Source organism: Phyllobates terribilis, unplaced genomic scaffold, assembly GCF_046119375.1.
Source record: "Phyllobates terribilis strain yellow unplaced genomic scaffold, ASM4611937v1 Scaffold_5__5_contigs__length_657084704, whole genome shotgun sequence".
Classification (NCBI taxonomy): domain Eukaryota; kingdom Metazoa; phylum Chordata; class Amphibia; order Anura; family Dendrobatidae; genus Phyllobates; species Phyllobates terribilis.
In genome coordinates this window covers 21,640,118-21,657,667 of record NW_027362765.1, presented here as the reverse complement: position 1 = coordinate 21,657,667, position 17,550 = coordinate 21,640,118, and the positions used below count along the sequence as shown (strand labels likewise).

Sequence of the window (17,550 nt, the reverse complement as noted above, 5' to 3'; positions counted from 1 at the left end):
TTTCCTGTGCGGGCAGATTCCTGCAGTTACAAGGACTATAGTGAGTGCTATTCTTTTGTTTATATCAAGAGGACTGAATATGTTGATTTATTTTGTTTGCACTGGTTTATGAAGCCTGTTTTGATAAACCAGTTTAAAATTTAAACGGAAAGCATTCCTGTGTCTACCTCATTAAGCAGCCAAGTGAGCTAATCTACCATAGCCCAGATACCGATCTCTGTACTTAGCTTCTGGCCAGAAGTGCAAATGACCGTTGTAGTCAGTCACTGATGGCAGAAGATCTCTGTTTTGCTGTGGCCATTGATTATTACTGTCACAAACAGTAATGATATTTTGCACTTGTTTAATAATCTAATTTGATATACATACACATCACACCAATACTACTGCCAATACTACTTCACTGTTAATTTTTTAGCCCTTTTAGCCTTTTTTGGTTTCTCCTTTTTGGAAACTATGGTTTGAAAAACTAGATAGTTAATTCTAGTTTAAAAAAAAAGAACAGGGTAATGTAAAAGGGGAAAAAAAACATATGACGTCTGGCAATTAGAATGTGGGAGCTTCAAGTAACTGCAGCACCATTACCAGCTATCCGAGCCATGGCAATGGTTGCAACCATCTGGGCAGCAGTACTGTCAAATGCAGGTTACAATTGCCCTCATTTCCCCCTGACAAGAATATCTGTAGGGATAAAGCGGAGTGCGATATGGACTATATGACAAATCGTTCATCTCATTTACAGCAGGATGTTACCGCTGATAGTGACACTGTCAGTTTGAGTCTGTGTTTTGCACATTCCTCCTTTAGATGCCATCATAACAGATCGTCTTTTTCATTGTGGACTTTTAATTTCGCTAATGACATCTCTTCCTTCTTTGGCACCGAGTCAAATGTCTTGTTCCCGTTTGGAATTGGATGAGATTGGGACAGAAGAGGTGGACTACATGACCCAAGTGCATAGCTGAGTTAATGTTGGCAGTAGTAGTAGTGGCATTGCTGGTAGGGGCACGGGCAGCAGAGTGACCAAGCTGACAATTATCACCCTGTTTGGGGATGATGATGATGATGATAACTATGATGATGATCATGTGGAGACAGAACCTGAAAACCAAATCTGGGGCCCAAGGAGGTGATGTTATCAGATAAAGAGGATGGTGACATCAGCGATGAAGAGCGGAACCGATGTTCATCCAAAAGATCTAAAGCTTTTAATGGTCAGCTCAGGAGGAAGTGAAGCCACAGCTGCTGTAGCGTAGTAGATTCAAAAGCACTTGAAAGCTGTGAATTTTGTGGATGTGTGGCCATCTTGGGTTTGGGATTTTCTTTTTTGTTCCTGAAGGACAAATGTATTGCAGTGTGCAGACTCAAAAAATAAGATGTGGACCTCCAGGCACAAATCAACCAGAAACTGCTGCTTTCCATCTGCTCACGTGAGAAAAGCAAACTGATGGCACTGCATTCAAGACTGTCTTCTAGGCCATAGTCATGTTTCTAGTAGGCAAGCTGCATCCACAAGTAGTACCTGGCAATTGTCATACTCTTCTTTCTTTTCCTGTGTTGCATTCTCAGTTATCCATATCTGTGCCCAGGAAAACATCCATACGCATCAAGTCATCCGTTTGTGATGAAACTCAACTCTCACAAGTCCAAGTTGACAACAGGCATTGTCATATTAAATGTATTCTAATGACTTTTGGTAAATGATGGCATGAGCTTAGACTTGATGGAGGATACCTTGCTGCTGATACATTTAGAAGGAAAACAACCCCACTTTGTACTAGAACATGGGCCGCTCTTTGGAATTGTTGTTGTGTGGCATGCTAAAGCCAACCATTGACATGAGAAACAGCAGTTATGGCCAGGGACAGTAAATGTCTTTTATGGCCCACTTTGTCAATGTTTTGAATAGCGATGATGCACCATTACTGGCAGACCAGGTGGTTGGGTACTAGATCTGGTTTTAATACCAGGCTCAGCATTTTCCACATGCTCCTCAACTGACATCTCCTTTGTTGTTTAGAGGGTAAGATATTGCCTTAGAATCTGTAAAGTTGATGGAAAACTGACAGGCATTTTGCGTAGAAATATTGAAGTAAGACTAAGTTTGTTAAGATACTTTCGTTAAGCAAAAGGGTAACAATGTTTTGAACTTTTGACTTTCAGGCTCCATATCTCACCATCCACTACAGAGTCTATTGTGAAACTACCATAATTTTACAGATAATCATCTTGGCTCTCATGCATAAATTTGACCTGCAACTATTTAGCATATTACTTATGCAGATTATTGTCATGTCACTGCATTGTTACTGTTTTGCTCTTAAAAATCTACATTTTAATTTTTATTATTTTGTCAGCATTTTGTAAATCCACCTTTGACTTTCAACACTGCCTGAATTCTTCTGTTCATGCTTTTGATCAGATTCCAACATTTCTCGACCGAAATCTGATCCCAGGTCTCTTCTACACGTTCCCAATGTTGGTGCATACTGGTCAACTTACTTGGGTATGTATACAGTTTTTTCTTAAACTCTACTCACAAGTGTTCGATTGGATTGAGGTCTGGAGACAGCGGGGGGTCAATCCAGCACCTCAACTTAACTTTAGTGGGACCTTGTTGTGGTAAGGCCACAGAATCTCATGGGACCTTGGGTGTTAAAAAATGGTGGTGGGAGAAAAAAAAAAAAAAAGAGGTTTTTTTGTGTGTATAGGTGTTAAGTTTTTTGGCCAGGTGGCCTGTCTCTTATTTTGGGCGATGGGCCAGGTTTTTTAGTTTTCCTTTTGTTAGGGGGTTAGGTGTGAATGGGTGTGAATGTGAGCGAATGTTGGGGGTATTTTGAAAGGATGTATTAAAAAAGGAAAAGGTAAAGTAAGGAGTACGTAAGGTCTTCCCTTGCCGGGGAGGTCCTTGGAAAAGTAAGGACATTTCTGAGTGCATCTATTTTGCTGGACTCTGGAGAGTCTTGGACTCGCTGGGGTTCTAGGACTATACTTTGCTGGGGTTTTAGTTGTTCTTGTACAGTGTTTGTATTTGTGTTGTGTTTTTGTACTTTTCTAATTAAAAAAGAGTTCCAGCACCTCTACTTCATTGTCATTGAACCATTTCTTTGCCAATCTCGATGTGTGCGTCAGGTCGTTGTCCTTCTGGAACGCTATGTTGTCCTTTTCATACCCATAGTACTCGAGTGTACGAAGTAACTCATCGTGTAGGATGCTCACAAATAGCTCAGCATTGAGACCACCATCAATCCTGGTCAAGTATCCAACGCCTCAGGCTTCCTCCACCGAATTGGACAGTTCCTTCAATTTCTCAATCTGTTAGCCCCTTATCCCTTGTTTCTTCCAGACCAAATCACCCGTTTCCAATCTTCTACTGTCCACTTTTCACAGGCAGTTAAGAACACAGTCAGACACTGGTCATGCTCTGCCTCTATTTTAAGCCTGGTTGGCACATAGCGAGGTGAGTCACTATATATTCAAAGACCATCCTGATTGGGTACACCTTGTTGCGGTGGGATGGTTTTCACACTTTTTTTTATCCAAAAAATGTTAACTAAGTACCCTATGTTATTTACACACGGCTCTGCTCCGTACTCCTCGTACACACACTGCCATGACTAAGACCATCTGTCGAAACATGTTGGCTTAAGCGCTGTGTAACTCCCTGTTTGGATTGAAGATTTTATTTTTTGCATAATAAATTTTGGATATTGGATACCACTTCGCTGGAAAACTTTTTATTCCTCGTACACACACTGCTCCGCTCCATACACCTCGTACACGCACAGCTCCCCTCCGTACTCCTCGTACACACGAGTCTTCCCTCCGTACTCCTCGTACACGCGAGGCTTCCCTCCGTACTCCTCGTACACGCGAGGCTTCCCTCCGTACTCCTCGTACACGCGAGGCTTCCCTCCGTACTCCTTGTACACGCGAGGCTTCCCTCCGTACTCCTCGTACACGCGAGGCTTCCCTCTGTACTCCTCGTACACACGCGGCTCCGCTCCGTACACCTCGTACACACCCGGCTCTGCTACATCCACACTGTAAACCCCTCCAGACCCCACACATAAACTTCAGCTCATCCAGCACCATGACAACCAGCACAGCAGAGTCCTGCATCCACTGAGGCCCCTGATCATGTGACCCCTGACTCCTCCCCTCCTGTGACCTCATCACAGGTCCTGTGCGCACAGAACAGCCATATATGTGGTGGCGGCTCTGCAGGTGGAGGTATGTGGAGATCCCCTGTTACTGGGCGCAGGGGGCATTAACCCCTTCAGCACTGAGACTGTTTCGGGACCCTTCTCCTCGGCTGCAGAAGGGCACTTCTTGGGAGCAGTGTGTAGAAGGGTCGGCATTACATTGACTATTAACAGGGCGACTATAGAGGAGCACAGGGATTGGCGCTGTCTCTCTCTCTCTCTCTCTGTCTCTCTCTGTGTCTCTCTCTCTCTCTCTCTCTCTCTCTCTCTGTCTCTCTCTTATTCTCTCTCCTTTTGGCTCACATATAATGGAGGAGGCTCCCTCTCATTCTGCCTGGAGGCAATGGAGGACACTCAGCCAGAGGAATGTAGTGAATCAATTATTCTCTCTCCTTTTGTTCCTGACAGGACTGACTTTCTTCCCTCCCGTCTTTAGCTCATTACAGTTCTAGTTTTGGTTTTTGAATTTTTTTTTCCTATGAAGGTTTTGTTTTCAGGTACAGCTAATTTACTTTTGTTTGTTTATTTGTTTGATTTTTATTTATTAATTTTCTTCTTTCTCCTAGATCCATAAAGTTTTTATTTTTCTGTCAACATATCTGTATAGAGACTTTTAGTAATCTTGAATGACTCCATTCATCTTAGTACTTAGTATAATGTACTGAAGTGACATACAGTACAGACCAAAAGTTTGGACACACCTTCTCATTTAAAGATTTTTCTGTATTTTCATGACTATGAAAATTGTACATTCACACTGAAGGCATCAAAACTATGAATTAACACATGTGTAATTATATACTTAACAAAAAAGTGTGAAACAACTGAAAATATGTCTTATATTCTAGGTTCTTCAAAGTAGCCACCTTTTGCTTTGATGACTGCTTTGCACACTCTTGGCATTCTCTTGATGAGCTTCAAGAGGTAGTCACCGGAAATGGTCTTCCAACAATCTTGAAGGAGTTCCCAGAGATGCTTAGCACTTGTTGGCCCTTTTGCCTTCACTCTGCGGTCCAGCTCACCCCAAACCATCTCGATTGGATTCAGGTCTGGTGACTGTGGAGGCCAGGTCATCTGGCGTAGCACCCCATCACTCTCCTTCTTGGTCAAATAGCCCTTACACAGCCTTGAGGTGTGTTTGGGGCCATTGTCCTGTTGAAAAATAAATGATGGTCCAACTAAACGCAAACCGAATGGAATAGCATGCCACAGCAAGATGCTGTGGTAGCCATGCTGGTTCAGTATGCCTTCAATTTTTAATAAATCCCCAACAGTGTCACCAGCAAAGCACCCCACACCATCACACCTCCTCCTCCATGCTTCACGGTGGGAACCAGGCATATAGAGTCCATCCGTTCACCTTTTCTGCGTCGCACAAAGACACTGTGGTTGGAACCAAAGATCTCAAATTTGGACTCATCAAACCAAAGCACAGATTTCCACTGGTCTAATGTCCATTCCTTGTGTTCTTTAGCCCAAACAAGTCTCTTCTACTTGTTGCATGTCCTTAGCAGTGGTTTCCTAGCAGCTATTTTACCATGAAGGCCGGCTGCACAAAGTCTCCTCTTAACAGTTGTTGATGAGATGTGTCTGCTGCTAGAACTCTGTGTGGCATTGACCTGGTCTCTAATCTGAGCTGCTGTTAACCTGCGATTTCTGAGGCTGGTGACTCGGATAAACTTATCCTCAGAAGCAGAGGTGACTCTTGGTCTTCCATTCCTGGGGCGGTCCTCATGTGAGCCAGTTTCTTTTTAGCGCTTGATGGTTTTTGCAACTGCACTTGGGGATACTTTCAAAGATTTCCCAATTTTTCTGACTGACTGACCTTCATTTCTTAAAGTAATGATGGGCACTCGTTTTTCTTTACTTAGCTGCTTTTTTCTTGCCATAATAAAAATTTTAACAGTCTATTCAGTAGGACTATCAGCTGTGTATCCACCTGACTTCTGAACAACACAACTGATGGTCCCTACCCCATTTATAAGGCAAGAAATCCCACTTATTAAACCTGACAGGGCACACCTGTGAAGTGAAAACCATTTTCGGTGACTACGTCTTGAAGCTCATCAAGAGAATGCCAAGAGTGTGCAAAGCAGTCATCAAAGCAAAAGGTGGCTACTTTGAAGAACCTAGAATATAAGACATATTTTCAGTTGTTTCACACTTTTTTGTTAAGTATATAATTCCACATGTGTTAATTCATAGTTTTGATGCCTTCAGTGTGAATGTACAATTTTCATAGTCATGAAAATACAGAAAAATCTTTAAATGAGAAGGTGTGTCCAAACTTTTGGTCTGTACTGTAAATTGGTCAAATAATTATTATTATGGTCTCTATTTTTACCTATCGCTGAGTTTGCCTTAAACAGTCGAGTAAATCAGTCTACTGGAACGTCACCGTTTTTCTGTAATTATGGTTTTCATCCCCATTTCGGAGAATAGTTTAGGTCTAGTTCTGAATGTCCTGGGGTAGAGGTCGGTGCGCAGAGACTAGGGGGGATGTCTGGAGGGAGGTACAAAAGAATAATGGTACCGCTCAAATTTGCCAAAAATGGAAGGCCGATAGATGTTCGGTGGGTCCTGCTTTTATAATTGGGGATAGTTTGGTTATCATCTAGAAATATTAGACTTAAAGCGTCATCGCAAAGTTAGGTCCAAAGTTAATTGGGCCGTATGAGTCCGTGGAGGTGGTCAATCCGGTAGCATTTAGATTAAAGCTCTCTCCATCCCTTCACATCCCAAATGTTTTACATAAGTCTCTATTAAAGGAATTTGTCCCTTCGGTAGTGTCTCCTTCATCCCTGCCTCCTCCGGTTTCAGTTGATGGTGGCTTCGAGTATGAAGTTCAGAGAATTGTAGATTCTCCCCTTGAGGAAGCAAGGTATGCAAAATACGCATTGGGGCAGTCTGACATTCAGGACAAACTAATCACTCTATGGGTAAGCATGTCTTCATCCTAGTGCAGGTTCAGCTCTCACCACTTTATTGATGGCTTGTCACTATCAGCCGATCTCTTTATGTATACACATACTTTTCACTTCGGTCTAGGATGGGGTATTTTTTACTCCATGTTATACATTTTAGTATGCAATAGGGATTAGAGTAAATGTAGAACACTATGTTAGACACTTTACTTCTGGAGAGATATTTAAACCAGTGTTGATACTATAGTCACTATATCCCTTTTATATGCTATCCATCTTTCTATTTTGTATGATGGAGATAGATATATTTCGCCTGTAAATGTCACACATTCTTCTTGTGTTGTCACTGTACAATTTTTCTGTGTACTGTTTTTTTCTACTGAAGAAAGGTTTTTAACACTTATGCATTAATAAAAATGATAATATTCATAGAACAATTTTGATACTTCTTTCTTTTTTTCTTTTTCTTTTTACTTTGGGATTTTTTAGCTCCAGTCTCTCTCTATATTAGTAAGGCCCATGGATAATAGGAGTTTCCCCTAATTAACCCCTAATCCTTACTTTTATGGCGCCAGTAAAGTTATTAATTGTAGATTCTTGTATGGTCCGAAATTCCCTCCAGTACCTCATTCACTGGATGGGGTACGGATCTGACAAGAGATCCTGGGTTTCAGCTCGAGATGTGAAGGTCGAGTGGTTAGTCAAGGCCTTCGAGCTGAAATTTCCTGGGAAACCTGGGGGTCCAGTGGCCCCCCTAGAGGAGGTGGTGCTGTCACGATACCACCCCTCAATGTGACTGGGATGCAGTTACTGACAGCTCAGCCACCAATATGGTGCAGACCAGCTTGAAGCTGTTAGTACTTTTGACAGCTCAATTGTCCAGTCTGGTACAGGGGTGTGCTGAGCTGTCAGTGTTATTTATAGGAACAGTATATATAACGAACACAAGAAAAAACTCAAAAGGCCCTAATAATTTAGAAATATATAAAAGGGGACAGGTAATCCAACAATAGTTAATAAAATTGCCGGTCCATGGTTAGATGAAGATGGTAAGGTCCAAAAGAAAGAAGAATGAATCATCCATTTCATTGACTCAAATCCAAAAAGATTCATCATGGAGCAATACTTAAGGAAAAAGGACGTCAATTGGATCTTTTTGCTGCCTGACCTTGGACCTTGTTTCTTGTTCCGTTTTGCCTGCTCCCCTTTCTCTGACCCGCTTTCCTCCGGGTATTCTCAGACCATTACCTCACTACACCTTTGTTAATTCCATCTGTTTACGACATACCCTCCAGGCTTTTCGCCTCGGACTCCTTGAATACCCTGACTCTCGGCTTGCCCTCGAGAAGTGACTCAGCGTCCCACAAATACTTTGGTTTGTGTCGCCATTTTGTGAGACCCATAACTTTTTTAATTTTTCATTGGATGGAGCTCTATCAGGGATTCTTTTTTTTCGCCTGCTGAGTAGCTTTACTGGTACCATTTTTGGGTACATAGGACATTTTGAACACTTTACATTGCATGTTTTGGTAACTGTACAATGACCCCCAACAATGGCAATTTTGGTGTTTCAACTTTTGTATTTTTGGAGTGTATTATATGGTTCAAATAGTTTTGGATTTTGGTAGACTGGACCTTTACAGACATGCTTTTTGTATTTTATTAACTTTTCACTGTATTAGTCCCCTCAGGCACTGATTCTGCTAATGGCTTTTACTACGTACTGTAGTACTTCAATATTTTAGTATGTAGTAAAACACAATCTTCTAACCAAATTGAACAGTGATATAAAGTCCCAAGTAATTGTAATATTTCATGGGATTCTTTATTTTACATTGGCTCATCGTCTCCCCATTCAGGTCCCTGAAATATCGGATCCTTTCAGTGGAGATCTTCTATATAACAGAATTTTCCCGATTGACACTTCAAGGATGGATAGGGATAGGGACAAGATGGTGGAGAAGATATTACACCTCACCCTAGAGATCCTCTTCCGGCTTACTGGAGAGGTGAGAGATTATAATGACTACACATTACATCATTCTTATCTACGGGAATAACAGATGAACAGAACTGGAGAGGTGAGGGCTCTGGAAATGTCTGTAGTGAGATTTATTAATGTGTCTCTCCAGAATTACACAGTAGTGAAGAATGAGAGCGGTCAGGCCTTTGTGGCTGAGGGCTGGGGAAGATCCCTGAGCCCAATCACAGGGACTCCACCTTACACCCTAATACATGAGGACATCAATGACCAGAAGATCCTAGAACTCACCTACAAGATGATTGAGCTGCTGACTGGAGAGGTGACACTGCTGGGAATGCTGGGACATTATACATTAATGCTATGAAGGGATTCGGGGGAATGACGGTATCATCGTATGTGTCAGGTTCCTATAAGGTGTCAGGATGTCACAGTCTATTTGTCCCTGGAGGAGTGGGAGTATTTAGAAGAACACAAAGATGTGTACAAGGACGTGATGATGGCGGTTCCTCAGCCCCTCACATCACCAGGTAAGAGACAGGACTAAATACACACGGCCTATAATTATCTGTATGTAAAGAGTGAATTCAGTCCCTGTATGTGTTTCCTCCAGTTCTATCCCATAAGAGGACAACACCAGGGAGATCTCTCCATCCTCTTCTTCCACAGAATTGTAAAGAAGAAAATCCCAATGTTCCTCAGGATCATCAGGTAGATTGAGAGAAGGTGTCATGAGATATCCCCTATAATGTGTAGATGGCTGTGAAGGTCTTTGTGTTCTTGTTTTATACACTAGCATAATATGTTTTATACTTGTGTAATAAGAGCGGTGGAGATGGCAGGTTGAATAAATCCTGATGATAAAACATATATGTGGATCTCCTCACAATTATCTGGCTGTGGACACTGCTGTTTGGAATAAGGAACCAACAGTTTGCTACGGCTGTTGTGGTACTTTTGGTCATCGTAATAATTGTAAATTATGCTGTGGCTTTTACACTATTTCAGGATGAAAGTCTGGACAATATTAATACTACAGAGACATATGTGAGTGGTGATGATTGGTATAAAGTGGAGATTCCTATAGATAACGGCCCAGGTGAGTTGTAGCCTCTATATTCTGCTTATTCACTGATTGGTACATTCATGTGTTATATCGTATGGTTTCTATTGAATCTGTACTCTACTCTGTTTTCTTGCTTAGGTAGAAGTTCTGCACTCCTACTTTCTGAGCATTTCACTTCTTAGTGTTTTATTGCATGATAGATGGGGGTCTCAGTGCTTAAAAATATTTTTAAACATCTTTTAAAAATGTATGTACTTTTAGATATTTGAATATAAATGAAGTGAATGGGGACAAATATCAGAATATACCCCAACTAAACAGGAAAAAAACCCTTAAAATGTATCCTTTTAATAGGTATGTTTAAAAATATTAATTTAGATACATATATAGACAAAACCTGTTTCTAAAGGAAATAGGGGAGTATAGGTAATGATAATGAGGTATAAACTATGTAAAAGACTAACTGACCCTAGTAGATCCCTATAGATCTGATGCCCTGCCTCTTGGCACCTTAAAAATTTGACATGGCGCCTCCGCTCAGCGTCAGCATTCCCTATTAACCCATAATTTAACACACAGATCTACAAACTCATATATAATATCAATAGAGTCATGTCATAAGGTTGCTGCTGGGATTCTAAACAACTGTAGTGATAAGATGTAAATTTTGTTAGATCAAGAGAAGTAACCATATAGAACACTGATTGCTACCTATTAGTTCAAAGACAGTCCTCAGACAGTATAATGAAATGCATCTGTGCTTTAAGTATCCAGTGTTATGAATCATGGTTCTGTGCTCCCACCTGGGAATGGAGCAGGTCTGATGCTACGCTACTCCGGTGGCAAGCGCTGCCATTGTCCTGACCCTGGAGGCGGAGTTACTATGTAGGGAAACGGTCCCAATCTTGTAGATCGTAGCATTCTGGTGTTGTGGGATGTGTGAGGACGCGGGACACCGTGTCTCTCACTGATTTCTCTGCCTAGGGAAAATGGGACGCTGGCTTCCCCGGATGCCAGGCAACACAGGACACTGTTGCGTCTGGTACTAAGCAGTGGTGGGATTATGTTCAGTTTGCTGTTGAAGCTAGCAGGGAGTGGCTGTCTGGAGATGATTGGGTGGTAATCAACATCTGATCATTAGGTGGGCTAATTAACCCTGCTCCCTGCTCAGTCCTTTCCAGTTTATTGCAGTTCCATATGTGCCTTGGTCTTGCTGGCACCACTGTAAAGCGCATAACTTAATAAACAGCCATCTATATATTAAAAAATGGATGCAGTCAAGCAGCTTACTCACCAGATGCAGGGTCTTTTGGGAATATTCCAGGATTTGGCGGGCACCGTGAACCCAGAAGTAACAAATTATCTGAGAATTGTACAAGAAGATCCCTTTGTCCCAACACGTCTCACCCCTTCCTTTTTTGGGTCATCAGGGGACCATGTTAGGAGAGTAACATCAGTGATTCAATGGGCAAAGAATGGTGTGCGGTTTAGCCCCGACAGGTAGCGTCTGTGTCAGGAGCTTCTTGCCAACGCCTCCTTATTTATACCTGGAATACCTTGTTAAAAAGTGTGCCCAGATCTGCAGTTTTCCCGAGGCGTGACACGCATCCTGCGTTCCACCTTCTGATGACGCGTACATCAAATGCGTCACTTCAGCCATGCGAATAGATTCATGCGGCGTCACTTTCGCCGCGCCTCGTACATGGAATGCATAAGCGTTCCACCAGCGGTATCTGGCTTCTGGAATAAAACTTGCATTCCACCAGCCGTATCTAGTTTCTGGAGCGCAGTTGGCGCTCCACCCAATAGTATATGACACCATTACTTCAAGCCATTGCAGCAGCAGCGTCGTCGTCGTCGTCGTCGTCGTCATCATCTAAATCTTTTACTACTGAACTTTTACCCTCCCCAAAAAATATTTAGTCAAAAGTCCACAGGTAAAATTATCATGTGCTATTGCTTTTTCATGGGCAACAATGGTTGAGTCTTAGTGCTTCCCCATTACTTACAAACAAACATCAACCTGGTTTTACTCCACAAAAAGGAGTAATTAACAATTTTTTGATGGTTAAAATAAACCAAACCATTGCTTCTTCAGCTTACAAACATCAGAGCTGTTTCTACTCCCCCAAAAATGGATAATTTTTCAACCACTGTTTGTTAAAAAGCCATGGCTTTTTAACAATATACTCAGGATTTGTATAAACTCTGACACAGCAGGCATCTGTCTCCTAAAAGGCATCATTTTTGGAACATTTATTTAATTTTGAAAATGTTCAGTAGCACTGTGTGAATAAATAGGCGGGTAGTTACCATTCGTTTCCATATATGTTGAGGTCTCTTTCACATTACTAAGACTATGTTTGCGTTAAAGAGATAGGAAGGGGTTGGATGCAGTCGTAGGAGATGACAGAAAGTCCTACAACTTGACTTTTTCAGGGCAATTGGTGGCTTTGTAGTAATTTCGATTTGCTGTGTATCAAATTTCTTGACCAACTCACTAAATTCAAATTCCAAATAATTTGTTCATTTTTAATATATACATTTTTATTTTCTTGGCAGAAGACTGTACTAGGAGGTCACATGGACATGGGATTTTTTCTGATTTTACAGCTGATGATCATGGTATCAAACCAGAAATATATGAAGAGCATGCCAGTATCCTACATATATCACCAGTGTTTCACAGCAAAAATGTATCATCTAATCTTTTTCAACATGGCTTATCCTCTGATTCATCACAGACTTTTAAGCAAAATTATGACAAAATAGATGCTCCACATCAAGAAGCTCATACAGGCGAGAAACCATTTTCATGTTCAGAATGTGGGAAATGTTTTAGGATTAAATCAAAACTCATTAGACATCAGAGAAGTCACACTGGGGACAAGCCATTTTCGTGTTCAGAATGTGGGAAATGTTTTAATGACAAACCAAATCTTGCTGCACATCAGAGAATTCACACAGGGCAGAAGCCATTTTCATGTTTGGAATGCGGGAAATGTTTTACCTACAAATCAGATCTTGTTATACATGAGAGAATTCATACAGGGGAGAAGCCATTTTCATGTTCAGAATGTGGGAAGTGTTATAGTGTTAAATCAAGACTTGTTAGTCATCAGAGAAGCCACACAGGGGAAAAACCATTTTCATGTTCTGAATGTGGGAAATGTTTTAATCGGAAACCAAATCTTGCTGCACATCAGAGAATTCACACAGGAGAAAAGCCATTTTCATGTCCAGAATGTGGAAAATGTTTTACATACAAATCGGATCTTGTTAGACATCAGAGAACTCACACAGGGGAGAAGCCATTTTCATGTTCCGAACATGGGAAAGGTTTTAATGACAAACCAAATCTTACTGCACATGAGAGAATTCACACAGGGGAGAAGTCATTTTCATGTCGAGAATGTGGGAAATGTTATAGCATTAAATCAAGACTTGTTAGACATGAGTCAACTCACAGAGGGGAGAAACCATTTTCATGTTCAGAATGTGGGAAATGCTTTAACCAGAAGGCAAATCTTTCTGCTCATGAGAGAATTCACACAGGAGAGAAACCATATTCATGTCCAGAATGTGAAAAATGTTTTACCTACAAATCAGATGTTGTTAAACATAAGAGAATTCACACAGGGGAGAAACCATTTCCATGTCTGGAATGTGGAAAATGTTTTGCCTACAAAGCAGATGTTGTTAAACATAGGAGAATTCACACAGGGGAGAAACCATATTTATGTTCGGAATGTGGGAAATGTTATAGCATTAAATCAAGACTTGTTAGACATTTGACAACTCACACAGGAGAGAAGCCATTTTCATGTTTAGAATGTGGGAAATGCTTTAATCAGAAAGCAAATCTTTCTGCTCATGAGAGAATTCACACAGGAGAGAAACCATATTCTTGTTCAGAATGTGGAAAATGTTTTATCTATAAAGCAGATCTTGTTAAACATGAGAGCAGTCACACAGGGGAGAAGCCATTTTCATGTTGAGAATATGGAAAATGTTTTACAGAGAAGTACCGTTTTTTCGGACTACAAGACGCATCGGACAATAAGACGCACCTAGGTTTTAGAGGAGGAAAATAGAAAAAAAATGTAAGCAAAAAATATGGTCATGATGCACTGTTAAGGGGGAGGGGGTCTGCTGCTGACACTGTTATAGGGGTAATGTCCCCCAATTCTGTTAATATCCCCCATCCTGGTATATATGGCCCCCTCCTTCCTATTATACCTGGCCCCCATCCTGGAATGCATGGCACCCCTGATCTCCATCCTGGTATGCATGGCACCCCTCCATCCCCATCCTGGTATGCATGGAACCCCTGATCTTCATCCTGGTATGCATGGCACCCCTCATCCTTATCCTGGTATGCAAGGTCCCCCTCATCCCTATCCTGGTATGCAAGGCACCCCTTGTCCTGGGGCCTATGGGTGTGGGGAGCACTGAATATTAATTTTCTTTAGCAGCAGGCAAATGCAGGAGCTGCAGCAGCACATCTGCCTCCTGTGCCCCAATCCGCTGCCGCTCTCCCCCACACCCACCACCAGCCACAGTGTGTGTGTGTGTGTGTGTGTGTGTGTGTGTGTATATGTATATGTGATAAATATATATCTATATATAATATATGCACACACACACCACATTTGGACTATAAGACTCACCCCCCACTTTCCTCCAAATTTTTGGAGGAAAAAGGTGCATCTTATAGTCCGAAAAATACGGTATATCTTTTAAAAAAGTAGAAAAATCAAACAGGGGAGAAGCCTTTTTTATTTTATTTTTATAATTCAAATTCTATAAGAAAAGTTATTTATAAGTTACGGTCGAACTTAGATACGCATCTAAATGAGAAAGGGAATTCAATTTTGAACACTAAATCATGATGAATAGGAAATGTATGCAACTACCAATAAACATCAAAAATATAATCCAGAAAACAATATATCTCACCATGTATATAGCACACGTTATATGTATATAAACAGTAAAACTACATATAAAAAGCCTGACTGGCACTTCTCTGTTATAAATAATATATATAATAGGGACAGTTGACTTGTCAACCATCTGACACCCAGTTAGTCACATTAATAATTAGGTTGTCCTATTAATTAGATGAGACCAACTGGCCCCTGGATGGTTACCTCTTCCACTTTACTGATCAAATACGGCACCATACACCCCACACCTGATGTCAGATCGTCTGTATTACAGAGATGTCGGATAATCCCTTTACAACTTGTAAAGATTCATACACCTGTGCTTTGATTACTAATATCCTTCTGTTTGTATGTATATATTTGTTATTGTTTGTATATTAAGATATTGTCTTAGAACCTATACAGTTGAGGTACAGCTGGCAGTGAAGTGAGAATTACATTGTGGATCTCAGATTTGTTGACACATTTCTTTTTAAATGATCCTTTTATAGGGAAAACATTCTAAAAACTTATTTGTGAGGTAGCATTAATGTGCAATGTATGGTTCACTACTTTTATTGTTGGCTGCAGGGGAAACTATTAAATTGTTTCAAGAACCTCTTGTCATTCTACTTTTTAAGAGACAGGATTGGGGTCCTCTTCCTCCTTCAGAATTTGCAACATAACCCTTTTCATACGTGGCATATTGTGATATCACGTCTTCTTCCTCCTTGACCAATTATCCTTTGTGTCTAAATAAATGGTTGATTTAAAGCATACTTTTTAGTTATGATTTTAATGTTTCTGATGATACCATTTTATTTGAGTAACTGTGATTAGAGTTAAATTTGAAATCGGTCGGGAATACAATCTAGTTTACAAAAAAAAAGGATAGCCTAAAGCGATGAACTCTCCATTTTCCGATGTCAAGAGCGTAGAGAATTTCAGTTCTGGCCACAATGAGAAATGATCAGATACAACTCACAGTAAATAATAACCCACTGCAGAGGAAATAGCATATATCTTTGAAGAGTAAAAAGTAGTCAAAACTGGTGAAGGTACACATATGGGGTGAGTCATAAAAGATGCACCTAAATCAAGCCAGCTATTATCAGACATAAATGTACCTAATATAGTTGAAAGAAGAGAGGAGTGCAGTGGATCCCAGGGACTGCCAGTGACAGGTTAATCCAGGTGGTAAGTATAAAAAGCTTCCAATTAATTGCAACGCGTTTTGGAGTGGAAGCTACTCCTGTGGAAGTACGCTTTGCAATAAATTGGACTTTTTTTATACTTATCGGTACTCCTCTCTCCTTTACTTGTTATGCCCTCTCTCCTTTTGGTGTGAGTACAGCGCCTGGAGTAGCAGTCACGATTGGATTATACACGTCTTGCGGAATGCAACTGCATGGACTTTTTTGTTATGATCTGCAACCAGTACTAAGGAAAGATAGGGGAAAGCTGTCCCTACAGTAAGACTAAGCTGAATCCCTACGATGTAGCAGTCTGACTGTTCCTAGCGAACAGACCCACCTTAGTCCTCGGCTAGTCTGAACCAAGACCTATAGCATAAGGGGAGGGGTCCTTAAAAGAACTAAGGACTGGGACAAAAATGGGACACCTCCTAAACAGAGAAGTTGTTGCAGAACACAAAAAGACAAACAGACAAAAAGGTACTAGAGGTCCTAGAAGGACCAAGGGATCTGACAGAGAGAGGCACCGAAGCACCTGGCTAGAGAAACAGTCAAACACTGAAGTCCAGCACAGCCAAAAGGGTGGAGCTGGAATGTAAAGGCAGATGGTCATGTGACCGCAAAACCCAAGATGGAAAAAACAAACAGGAGGGTTCTAACAGTACCCCCTCTTTTATGAGGATCCTCCAGGCCTATCCGGAAACCTCTTGTGGAAAGCTTTAACAAGCCTAGGAGCAGAGACATCATCCGTCCTTACCCAAGAGTTGTCTTCGGGACCGAAACCCTTCCAGGAGACAAGATACTGTAATCTCCCTCTATGCCATCTAGAATTCAAGATACGAGAAATTTCATATTCACCGTCTTCCACCACAGGAGGAACTGTGACAGTGGCGTCCCTATCAGATACATCAGCCTTTTTCAACAAGTAAACATGAAACACAGGATTAATCTTCCAGGAAGTAGGGACATCCAACCTAACAGCAGACAGGTTAACAACCTGAAGCACTTTAAATGGACCCACAAACTTAGGACCCAGTTTTTTAGAGGGAATCCTCAACCGCAGGTTCTTTGAGGACAACCAAACCATGTCACCCACAGTAAACAAAACCTCCTTACGTTTCCTGTCAAAATACTTCTTGGACTTCTTGTTAGCCTCTTGAAGGTTGCAACATACATTAGTCCAAACTCTCTCCAAATCACCGGAAAAATTCTCCTCCGGCACCGCCGACCTCAATTTGGAGAACGAACCAAAA

The 17,550-nt window shown here is 41.2% G+C and overlaps 1 pseudogene; it reads left to right on the top strand.

Moving 5' to 3' along the window:
* Positions 1-15,883, top strand: part of LOC141271385 (uncharacterized) — a 76,850-nt pseudogene extending 60,967 nt beyond the window's left edge.
* The last annotated feature ends 1,667 nt before the right edge of the window (positions 15,884-17,550 follow it).